The sequence below is a fragment of the Arvicanthis niloticus genome, chromosome 12 (genome assembly GCF_011762505.2).
Source record: "Arvicanthis niloticus isolate mArvNil1 chromosome 12, mArvNil1.pat.X, whole genome shotgun sequence".
Taxonomy (NCBI): domain Eukaryota; kingdom Metazoa; phylum Chordata; class Mammalia; order Rodentia; family Muridae; genus Arvicanthis; species Arvicanthis niloticus.
The window spans coordinates 42,960,006-42,972,037 of record NC_047669.1 but is presented as its reverse complement, the minus strand read 5'-3'; the positions used below and the strand labels follow the sequence as shown (position 1 = coordinate 42,972,037).

The 12,032-nt window shown below is 41.7% G+C and overlaps 1 protein-coding gene across 5 annotated transcripts in view; it reads left to right on the top strand.

The window, feature by feature from the left end:
- The window catches only part of St3gal6 (ST3 beta-galactoside alpha-2,3-sialyltransferase 6), a 59,535-nt gene that overhangs the window by 2,276 nt on the left and 45,227 nt on the right, over window positions 1-12,032 (top strand). The gene's annotated exons all lie outside the window — the stretch shown is intronic.

Below are 12,032 nucleotides of genomic sequence, written 5' to 3'. Positions count from 1 at the left end.
TTCTGTTAGAAATATTTCTGCGTTCCACACGGTGAAGCACAAATGAATAAATGCCCTGCTTCCTACAGTCCCATGATAAACTTCGTCAGCCCACCACACACATTCCAGATGGCTTTCATGAAATTGTGAATCTTTACAGAGCTGGGATTTCTCTTTAGCCTGCATCTAGATGATGCCCACTGGGGATGGGGTGGGGTGGGGTGGGGTGGCAGCCTGGAGTGAGCACGGAGCATCCATGTCGATCTCTGGTGTGTCCCTACATGTCATTTCATTTAATATTCCCAGCAATGCTGAGACAAGATTTTTAGTCCGATTTTAAAGCATAAAGTGAGGAAGAATTCCCTAAGTTGAGTTGTACTGAATCCCGTGAAAGTCTGTCTCTCTCCATTTTACATCTTTGTGGAAGACTTACCAATGACATGACATGCATTCTTAACAAATTCTTCCATTCTTTGTTTACATCTTTACACACACACACACACACACACACACACACAGAGAGAGAGAGAGAGAGAGAGAGAGCACTTACAGCTTGAACTGGTTGTTTCTTCCTGATTACCATTCATTCCAGAGAGGCTTCCCGGTTTGCATGCTTTGGTGCCCTTTCCGTCTGATACCCTCAGATTTTCTCTTGTTTCTATCTTCTGCAGAGTTTTTATGAACCCCTGCATGTTCTATCGAGCTGGCTGTCTCCAGTGGGTTATATTCTAAACTTCTTAACTTCCTAAAATATAGTTTTTCTGAAGCTCCTACTTCCTTCAAAGGCCTGTCAATAGTCTTTCAGGGTTACATTCTCATGCTTCACAATAAAATGAACCTTTCTCTTGTGTATGCCTACTGCTGTGGATAATGGCATACTACATCACAGTTCTGAGTTGAGTCTTATGATTCAAAAATGTATCAGAGGCAGAGAGATGTATCAGTGGGTAAAGGTTTGCTATCAAGCCTGAGATTGATTTCTGAGACTCATATGCTGGAGGGAGAAGACTGATCTCAAAAGTTGTATTTTGTGACGTGGAGTGAGCTCAGCGTGTTGGACAAAACTGTACGCTGGGCATTATATATGTCAGTCTTTATGGTTCTGTATCAGGGTGTCAGAAGCAGGAGTGTCCCACCTTTTGGGGTGGTAGGAACTCTCTCCTGATAGTGACACCTCTAACTGTAGTCACCTCTGACTTGATCAAGAACTTGACTGCTGTCTCCTCAGGTTAAGGAAGGAAGAGATTCTGGGAGAGAAGTCATGAGGGAGAGGGAGAGGGAGAGAGAGAGAGAGAGAGAGAGAGAGAGAGAGAGAGAGAGAGAGAGAGAATGAATGAATGAGGAGCAGTAAGATCTGTTTTCTCCCACATCTGAAGTTCTTTTCTTGGCCACCCAAAGTAAGAGTTGCTGAACTGTCTCTCCTTGCCACACTTTCTGACCACATGCCAGGGGATTTCCTTTTGTGGGAAGTTGAGAAAAAAGCAGCAAGGAAGCAACCAGCTGTTAGGAAGTTTTTCTCATCACAGATATTGAAAGCCAGAGTGAAAAGGTCCTGTTCTCTCCCATTCTCTCTCCTCATATAAAGTATGTTGATGATATAGTTTCAGTAGCATGTAAACACTTTGAAGACTCTTTCATCATCTGTGTGCTTTTTATGTCATAATAATGGGAGGATTTTTTTCTTCTAATATGGTGAAAAACAAGGCCTTCAGTTGAGATACAAGAATGCTAGACATTCCCCCCCCAAGAGCCAGAGGGTCATTCCTGACTTCCAGGTTGTGGAAGTAGGGCTGGAGTTGGTATGGAAGGGAAGAGAGCTGCCCTAGGATGCAAGGCTACAGAGAAAAGTAGTTTCCAGTGAATCCTGGATAATTTGTTGCACAGCCATTCATAAGGTAGGGTATTCTTCATGAACAATAAAAATAACTTAGTATGTCTGTATAACAAGAGATGTTCTTGAAGAATGGAGGGGTGTATAGTGTAGAGTCGGACAAAATAGAAAAGCCTCACTGTTCTAATAGAGCAGTGTGAGAATCGGAATCAATAAAAAAAGGTACATGTATGTGAAAAACATATTTCCGATGAGTTGGATGTGGCATTGTAGGGATGATGCATTGTGTTGCTTCTGAGATGGGGGGTGCACTGGGGAAAGCACTCAACCTCTCTGAGGTGGTGCAATGGGTGAGATGTGACTGAGGGAAGAGCCAGTAGAGAGCAGAAGGAAGGGGATTCCAGGAAGAGGAAACAGCAGCTCCAAAGGTTCAGGGCCATGCATGGATTCAGAGTGTTTGGGAAAAGAAAGGTCAGTCTAGGAAGAGAGTCTGAGTATTGTGTAGCTCTAGAAGAGTGCAAAATGTGGAGTGGGAGATGGGGTCCAAGATACAGAATCGGGACAGATTTTGTGATGCCATCAAACCCTGGCACAGAGGATTGATGGAAAGTACCTGGATGTACTTAACTGGAGCTGCCTTTACCCAGTGAACACTAACACTAGATCCTGCCCCACACTGCACAGAACTGCAGCCTCTGGTGGCTTACTCATTGCAATCACTTGGCAATCATTCTTTCATCTCGGCCCGTTGCACAGGCATATTTATATACAGGCAGGGCACAGAGAACCTGCAGTGTATTCCTCACAGCCTCTGGGGGGGAGGGGGGCGGGGAACAGACCTCACATACTTGCTTAATTTCACATTCATGCATAAAACTCTACTATGCTGGTTCCTCAGTTGTTCTCTGGACTGAGTATCTCATGTCTCTGTGAAACCTTTGGGTTGGCTGGTAACACGTGAAACTAGAAACCAGAAATTAATTATCTGGTCAAATTAAGTCAGAGCTCAAAACAATAGCAAAGGCAGCCGCTGCTGCTGAGGGAGGTCCTGCTCTAAATGACACAAAGGCCGGGCCTCCCTGAGTTTGTTTCCTATCCTCTCTTTGGTCAGTCATCTGGGTTTGTTGTACAGAAGTCTTGTTTCTTTGTTGTGGGGATGTAATATCTGTGGCAATCCCTTCTTCCTTCTTCTCCAGACAAGGTCTTGGAAATGTGAGAGTAGTGCACAGATCTGGGACTTATTATTTCTGATTTAATAGTAGTACTGGTTTATTAGTGATGCTCAGATGTCCTGTAAACTCTCAGTTATCCTTTGATTCCAGGAGGTCTCATGTGATCTGTATATTACTCTCTGGAAAAGACTGACCTGATTTTTAGAGAGAAAAACCACCTTTGAGAGTATTCCATATGCTCGTTTCTTGTTATCTATCTACTAGCTGCTTACTTTTGGCTTTTTGTTTTCACGTTTTGTTTTTTTTTTTTCCCTTTTGAATTGGGGGGGGGGGGTCGGCTCAGGACTTTTGGCCTTTCTGCTTCAGCCTCTCAGTTACATGTAGGCATGATATCTTCTAAGCTGTCTTCCTGTTCCTTCAGTTGATTTAATGGCACAACATCCAGAATTCCTTTACGTTTGAGAGGACAGCACTATGGTCAACATGTAGAAGCAGCAAACAGTTGACAGACAACACAAATGTTCTAGGTTGCTTTTGCTTTATGTTGCTGGGATAAACACTGTGACTAAAAGCAACAAGGGAAGGAAAGGGTTCACTTGGTTTATAGGTGACAGTCCAGTGTTGAGGAAAAATTGAAAAGGACCTTGAAACAAAACCTTTGACAGAATCATGCTTATTGGCCTCCCTTGGCTTGCTCGGGTACCCGTCCCATATAGCCCAGGCCCACCCTCCCAGGGATGACACTTCCCACAGAGGGAAGGGCCTTCCTGCACCAATTATTAATTGGTGCCCCTGTAGATTCGCCCATAGGACAAACCAAACTGATAGTGGCAATTTTTCAATTTAGATTTTCTCTTCCTGGATGTGTCAAGTGGATGACCAAAATTAGGTATCACCCACCTAATGCTTACATCTGAGGTTAATGTGACTGTATTAGCTCAGTTATAAGACTGTCACATTCAGCACTCAACTGGGGAGGTATTGTGACTATCAGTGTGTTGTCTGAAAAGCTTTTTCTGCTAGAGAAAGCAGGTTCATCCCCATAATTTTTTTTTTTTTCATGCTAGTTGAAACTAAGCTGGGCATGGTGGTTGTGCCTACTTCTAATCCTTGAATTTGTGAGGCTGAGGCAGGAATTTGAAGACTGTTTGGGGTACATAAAAGAGTCATCTCGAAAACCAAAACAATCAATAAACACGAACCTAACCAAAAAAAAAAAAAAAAAAAAAAAAAACAAACAAACAAACAAACAAAAAAACTATAAGAGTCGGGGAAAATAATGTAGTCTTTTTTTTCTGGAAAGTTCCAGTGTACTTAAGTTGGGAGAGATCGATATGTAGATGACAGCGAGCAAGTATTCCAATATATGTTTTCATGTACAGCAACCTGTCAGTAAAGCTTCATAATCCCCAGTTGATGGCGATTTGTGTTGGGTTACTTAGGTTTGTGGCTGCATTAATGAGGCTTTTAAGTGTGCCCTCAACATGAATAATAAAGTTAATTGACTCTTTAGGAATAAGACATCTTAGCAGGCCTGGTGACTCAGGTCTATCATCCCGGTTGCTCTGGAGCAGGTGAGACAGGAAAATTGGAGGTTTAAGGCCATTAATGGGCACCTTAGTGAGCTCATGTTTCAAAATTTGGGTCACATAACATGCATGAAGCCAAAAAACCAAACCAAACCAAACCAAAACAAAACAAAACCAAAAAAAGTTGATCAGCTTTGTATTCACAGTTTCATGCGTTATCTTTCCCCCAAGCAGTTTTTTCGACCACAATTTCATCGCTTATCAAGTTTCAGCCGTTTACTCTGGTGTTTCCTAGATACCTATTTGGTATTACTCACCTGTTGTGAGATATATTTAGTGCTCCAGTGCGTAAAAAAGCTCTCCTTAGCAAAGCTGACAAGGCTGGGTGCATTGCTCAATGGAAGAAGCTCGGACTGGAGAGAGATTGGTAGGGTTAGTGAGAGCTTGGGCGGGGATCAGGATAAAGCTGGGGAATAACGGAAATCATAGAGCCAGTGACCTGTTTATAGATGACTGGCTATTTAAAAACTGAAAAATACCTAGGAATGTGACTGAGTGAAAGAGTACTTTCCTAGCATGCGTGAGGCGTGGGGTTCAACATACAAACATACACACTAGAAAATGAAATTATGCAGCACAGCGGTGGTACATGCCTTTAATCCCAGCATCCCAGAGATATGGGTAGGCAGGTGGATCTCTGCGTTTGAGACCAGTCGGGTCTACACAGAGACTTTCAGGACAGCCAGGGCTACACAGAGAAACCCCATATGAAAAATAAAATAAAATAATTTAAAAAATAAAATCTAGCCATTCAAATGATACGGGTAGATGTGTGGCTGCTTTTCAAGAGGAATTAATTTATAATCTTAACTGCGTGTGATGCTTTTAAAACTTTTCAGTTATAAATGGGTCTTACAAAGGACACTGCTCTCAGGTGACTTGCTATTTGGGGCAATATTTCTGGCAAACATCTAATGACTTAGTTTTACTTTATTGCATCCGTTCTACAAATAAGTTACAACTTTTTTTAAAAAAAATAGGATATTACAGATTGTTTTGTTGTCTGAACATAGAGTTTATAGTATACATGTTTTTAGACTTTGTATGTTTTGGAGGACAGACTTTGCATATTTACTACAAAAGCCCATTCTGACAAATTGTTGGGCAGGGCCCTTTGACATTCATGGTAAAAGAAACATATTCTTACAAACCTTATGTGCCCAAGTACCCTACCTATGAACACCAGTGTTTTAGTGCAGAAAACATTCAGTCTTTAGCATAGTTTCTTTATGGAGTTTTTAAGCTTCTCTTTTAAAACCCACTATGTCATGTGATCGTTCTTTTCAGTGTTTGGGTTTGACTCTAGAGTCACAGCGTTCTCTGGGCTTCAGCCGGGGCTGTGGGGCAACACTGGAGACCTTTTCTTTGACTTCATGTTCTCCCATCCAATGCAGATCGTAAGGGGTCTCTCAGGTCCCAACCTCATGGCTTATTACTTTCTGACTGAATACGCTGCCTAACTCCTCAGAGCCCCACTTACCTGTTGAGTGGAAGTGATGGCCACAGCATAGTTGTTAGATAGCTGAAAAGAAAAATACAGGAACAGTTTAGCATAGTTTCTGTCACATATTCAAATGTCTTTATGAGTGTTATCTACTGGTATTAGTATTACAACTTCATTCTTTTGTTTGTTTGTTTGTTTGTTTGTTTTGAGACAGTGACTCTTTAGGTAATCATTGTCCTGTAGACCAGGTTGGCCTCAAACTCAGATCTGCCTGCCTCTGCCTCCTGAGTGCTGGGGTTAACGCCTGCGATACCACTGCCCAACTTTCTAATTTCATTCTTATGCCTGTTGTTGCAGCTATTTCAAATAGTTAAAACTTATCTTCCTCCCGAAAGCCTTTCAGGCTGAACTTACCAAATGCTGCTCCCCACCCACCTTGTTTGTTTCTTCATAGAAACTGACTGCACTTTGGACTATATGACATAAATATCGTGCTTCTTCAGTTATTTGTCAGCGAATGACAACAGATACGGACTTGATAGCTAGTTCCTAGCTAGGTAACTCTAGGCCTCTTCTTCGAAACTTCCCCTGGGCTGCCAAGACCCTTATGTCTTAGATAATTTTATTTTCTTTAATGTTTTAAATGTACACCCATGCACACAGATAAACACATATATAGTTAAAGCCATTCCTGTTTTGACACAACTTTATGGGTACCAACTTTCTAGGGCTCTTCTACATCTGAACCAGTTTTGGCCCTGAAGAACAGAATTCTAGAAAGATGCTCACTGGGAGGTGGGAGAAACTCTTTGAGAAACATTGTCAAAGGTCCCTTTAGGCATGACGCAGTGCCCGGTAGGACTGAGAACTGTTCAACATTTAGTGTTACTAGAATATAACATTCAAAGTCATGCCCCTCTGGAGATGAGATGGTTGAGACTGTGGGAGCCAGCTTGATTAGAATTAAGGCCCCTGATCTATATATTCATTTATATTTTGCCTGAGGGCTGTGTAGTTAGGGAGTCAAGCTCTATATAGGCAGCTCATAATGGGCAAATTCAACATGTTTTAAAGGTGGACCTGAGATTTATATACAGCATCTTAATAGTTCTCTTTTAACTCTCATTCTTATAAGAAAATGATTGAGATGTTATTATTGTCTCACATTGTGAGTTTCAAAGATAAGACATGTTATTTCTTATTTGCAATTCTGAAGTCTGAGAGTCAGTGCAGTGTGAAAGTAGAGGCAGCCAACGGAAACGATCAGTAGCTTTCCTGGAAATACATGCTTTGAAACTTGTGCTACTTCTATGATATAAAACAAAATACTTTATGAAGCTGCATATATCGATCCACAGCTTCCTTTTGCATAATTATACTTTTTATAATTTATATGGAAATTTTGACCCATGCTTGTTATGTATTTGTTAGCATTGCAGTTTCATTTTGACTTCCTTCCTCTCCCTTGAATTGATGAACCGTTGGCCATTCACAATGTATGTGTCACCTGATGCTAAATGTCTGAATTGCATCTAATTCTAGAAAACTTCTACTCTCTACATCTCCTGTTTACTTACTAATGCTACTGCCGCCTAGTTGCTTTTGATTTTCAGGTTCACCTCCATAGAAATTATAGGCAATAGGACCCAACATTCTAATCCTAAGAGCTTAAAATTCCTAGGAAAGAAATAGATGTGAGAGGAAAAACACTGGAGCTGTAATTAGCTTGGAGCTGGAATGTGAGGAGGAGAACTGCAAGGAGGATAGGAAAATAGAAATAAAGCAGATATGTCAGCACATGGCCAGCACCGTGCAGGGCAGGGCAGATCGTATGCTATGGGTATGGATATGTGCTTATCAAACAGACTTATTGCTCTTGGGTTTGCTTATAGAACTTGCCAGTTGGTATGTTCAAATCGACTGACTCCTGGGCATTTACATTCATATGAGCAGATTGCATTGCATTTCCGGTTTCACACCCGCCTCCTGGGAGCTGTTCCTCTCCGGTGGATTGATCACTTAGGGAGATACCTAAGCCACCTGTGTGGAGGTGTAGGTTCCCAGCTGTGTGATTCCAGGTTCATGAGTGTGTTGGTGTGACTAGGTCTTTTTTTCCTTTTTAAGTGTTTTTTTTTTTTTTTTTTTTTTTTTTTTTTTTTTTTTTTTTTTTCTGTGCATTGGTGTGAGAGTGTCAGATCCCCCAGAACTAGAGTTACAGACAGCTGTGAACTGTCGTGTATGGGGGCTGGAAATTGAACCTGGGTTCTCTGGAAGAGCAGCTAGTGCTCTTAATCACTGAGCCATCTCTCCATCTCTCCTGTCCTCTAGGGCTATGTTCTTCTTTGGAAATAGAATTGTATCTGATGAGGTCATACTGGAATAGGATGGGCCCTTTAAACAATTAATTGATGTAAGGTTTGAGGCCTGGGGAAAACACCAGGTGAAGGTAGAGACTTGAGGGATGCAATTAGTTTATAAGCCACAGAATGCCAAAGCTTGCCAGCAAAGCTCACAGAGTGTGAGAGAAGGATCTTCTGGCAATCCCAGAGGGAACATGGACCTGCCAACACCTTTCTTTCAGACTTCGAGACCTCAGGCCTGTGTGAGACAGCACTTATTGATCACTCTAGGCCCGTTCTGGCTCCGGTGCCCCCCGTTCTGCAGGCCTGGACACTGGTACAGGGGGTCTGCTTGGTCCCAAAGTTCTGCCTCTGTTTGGAGAGTATTTTCTTGCTCTGGGTCTCAGGACTGCCTCACAGAGCCGTCACAGGCAGATTCTGCCTAAATTCCCCTTTGGACTTGGCAGGGTTTATCTCTAGCCCCCTGTCCCTCTTTCTGATAAGCGCCCAACAGGGTGCCAGGGTTCAGTACCATCATGTGGCTTTGCCTTCTCCCTACTCAGCTTTTTAAGAGCATTTTCAAGGGCCTGTTTGCTTTCCTGATTAAGATCCAGGATAAACCTTGAATCCTAGCCCTTCTACCGTTTATCTGGCTCTCTCTGAAGTCTTTATCTTCTCTCTGGGTTTTTTCCCCAGTCCCAGGATGAAGCCATATTGCGGGTGCGGGTTTTCTCATTTCTCCATTCCAGAATAATCTCTAAAGGAAAACAAAACAAAAACCCAGCATGCTGTATTTTAAAAATGAAGGCCCTGCTTTCCGAGTGGTGTGATGTCCTCTGAATAGAGGCTTCATTCTGCCGCACTTGGGCATATTAAAGAACCGTTTTCATTTGAGAAGCTATAGCCTGCTCACAAACAGCAATGAGATTTTCAATAGTAAGGAACTGTACAGAGCTTATAGAATATTTTCGTTGTTGTTTGTTTGTTTTTGTTTTGTTTTCCAGTAAAGATTGATTTCAAACTGTCTTACTTGATTTAGTTTTTATTTGGGGCAAAGTTTCTAGTGTGATCACAAAGAAGGTACTGTTTTGAAATCCCCAGGGTGAGTCCACAGACACGGCCCAATTCCTGTGATTTGTGCTAGTGTCCCGGCTTCCAGTCCTAGGAACTCAGCTGGCAGCAATTAGGTTACACACTCTGAGCACAGACTGCCTTTCAGTCTTGGATGAAGTCCTCAGTGGAGTGGCTGCCTAGTAGATATGTACCCTCCCTTTCCTCCCCTTTCCCTTCTGTGTTGTTAGTAACTATGGAAACATCTTCAGGTCACTGAAAAGCATAAATGTAAAACTTTCAGGAGTTTAAATAATGTTAATTTTGATTTCTGGTTTTTTTGTTTTGTTTTTTGTTTTTTGGTTTTTTTGGTGTGTGTATGTGTGTAATTTCTCAGTCCCTTGAGTGTCCGTCCTTCCTCTCTCTCTCTCTTACTTTCTTACTTTCTTTTTTTTTCAAGACAGGGTTTCTCTGTATAGTCCTGGCTGTCCTGGAACTCACTCTGTAAACCAGACTGGCCTCGAACTCAGAAATCTGCCTGCCTCTGCCTCCCAAGTGCTGGGATTAAAGGTGTGCGCCACCACTGCCCTGCATCTTGCAACTTCTTGTCCTTGGGATTTATACCTGGAGAAAAAGGAGGGAGTTTTAGGCTACTCATATCTTTTAGACAATTTGTATATTTGTCGTAACTTAAATTGTAAAGCAGTGTACCTTGAACAAGCAGTTAATTGATCAAAGCAGAACAAAGGATTCTGTTTATGTTCTGTGTGACTGGGGACTTGCCTGTCAGGTGATGTTAATTTGAGCTCAGTCCTTGCATCCTGAGATTCTGTAGTGCAACAGATGGGTCTAGCAAATCTAAGATGGTAGGGTGAGTATATAGATGCTCAGGAGGGGAGACACATGATGATGCCCCCTTCATCCGGCTAGTTTTTCCGCTAAAGTACTAATGGGATTTCAGTTGAGCTAGCCCAGTGGGCTCCTGAAGGCTAGGAGGGTGTTTTTGCCTCTCAGCCCAGGAGGATTTCTTGGAATTCAGCCAGGAACTGAGACAGAGGCTATTTCCTTGCCTTGCCTATGGAATTCGCTACAGCATTTTTGTCCTTTTCGAACACAGCACTAAATACTCCATGGAGACTCCCATGTGCTGGCATGACTTCTTGCAAAGGGAACATAGATTTTTTTTTTTTTTTTTTAAATTCCCCCTCTTGGGAATGTGTGTTTCATTGTGAGTCATCTCAACTCCACACCCCGCCCCCCAAAGACAAATGCCCTTCTTTTGAAGAATGTGGACATTAGTGAGTAGTTATACATATTTTGAAATATCTAATGTTTGAAGGTGTTTTTTTTCCCCAGACGCTTGTTTATACAAATAATGTTGAAGGTGGGGGAATCCCATAGGTGAGTCTTCATATTTGTAGCTCTGACTTCAGTTTACACCTGACAGTATACCTTGTTCTAATGTCCTTGAGGTAGAAATGCAGCGAACGTAAATATTCCTGTTTGCAGTTAATAGGTCTCAGGCATTTCACTGAGCTGTTTAATCGTTGTTAAACATTGTCTCTACACTCAGTCACAATCCTTTCTATTTTCTTTAAGAAAAAAAACATGGCAGTTTTTATGTTTGTACCTTGGGCACAACTTATATGTGTTGGGCAGAACTTCAAAGAATTCCAGAGAAATCTTTGTTTCTCTGCTTCTCCACACAGTTGGTCTGTTTAGTCAGCATGGTTCTTGTAAAGAGAAAAAAAAAACTATTTACTTCTGCATTCGGATGCTTTGTTTTGTTTTATTTTGTTTTGCTTTGTTTTTCAAGACAGGGTTTCTCCATGTAGCCCTGGCTGTCCTAGAACTTGCTCTGTAGACCAGGCTGGCCTTGAACTCAGAGATCTGCCTGCCTCTGCCTCCCTAGTACTGGGATGCTAGGAGTGTGCCACCACTGCCTGGTTAGGTTGCTGTGTTGTAAACATTATCATAGGTTCATATAAACTAGAAATCTAATATCTAAAGATTTTTTTCACTTATTTTGTTTGTGAGCTTGTGTTTTTGCATGCACATGGTCATGCCTTGCACATGTGTGAAGGTCAGAGACAGCTAGTGGGACTCAGTCCTCTCCTCCCATCCTGGTGGTTCTGGTGACTGCTCTCAGGCTGCTGTTGGATGGCTGCAAGTGCTGTTTCCTCTTTTTCAAATGTTTTTCCTTCCTTCGCTATTTCAGGTGAAACTGTTTCCTTCCTTTCCCTGCCTGGATCAGTTCCCATAGTTCCCAACCATAATTTGATAAATGTTCACGGATGGTTTGCTGGTGGATGTCGCTGAGACACTGTATCCTTGGTGGCTAGAGCAATGTCTGGGATTGAGTAGACATTGGGAATTTGTTTATCAAATATCACTTTAGAGATGGAACAATGCTCAGAGTTAATTTTACCAAATACTGAATTTTAGTCAACAGTCTTTGCTCTAAAGATTGTTAATATACTAAGAGGAAGTAAATCTAAGCTATATGGTTTAATAAAGATATATAACTAATGATATATATATATATATATATGTATATATGTATGTGTGTGCACATATATATAAATGCACATATATATCTCCAAGTTAAGACCCAATCCTCAACATATA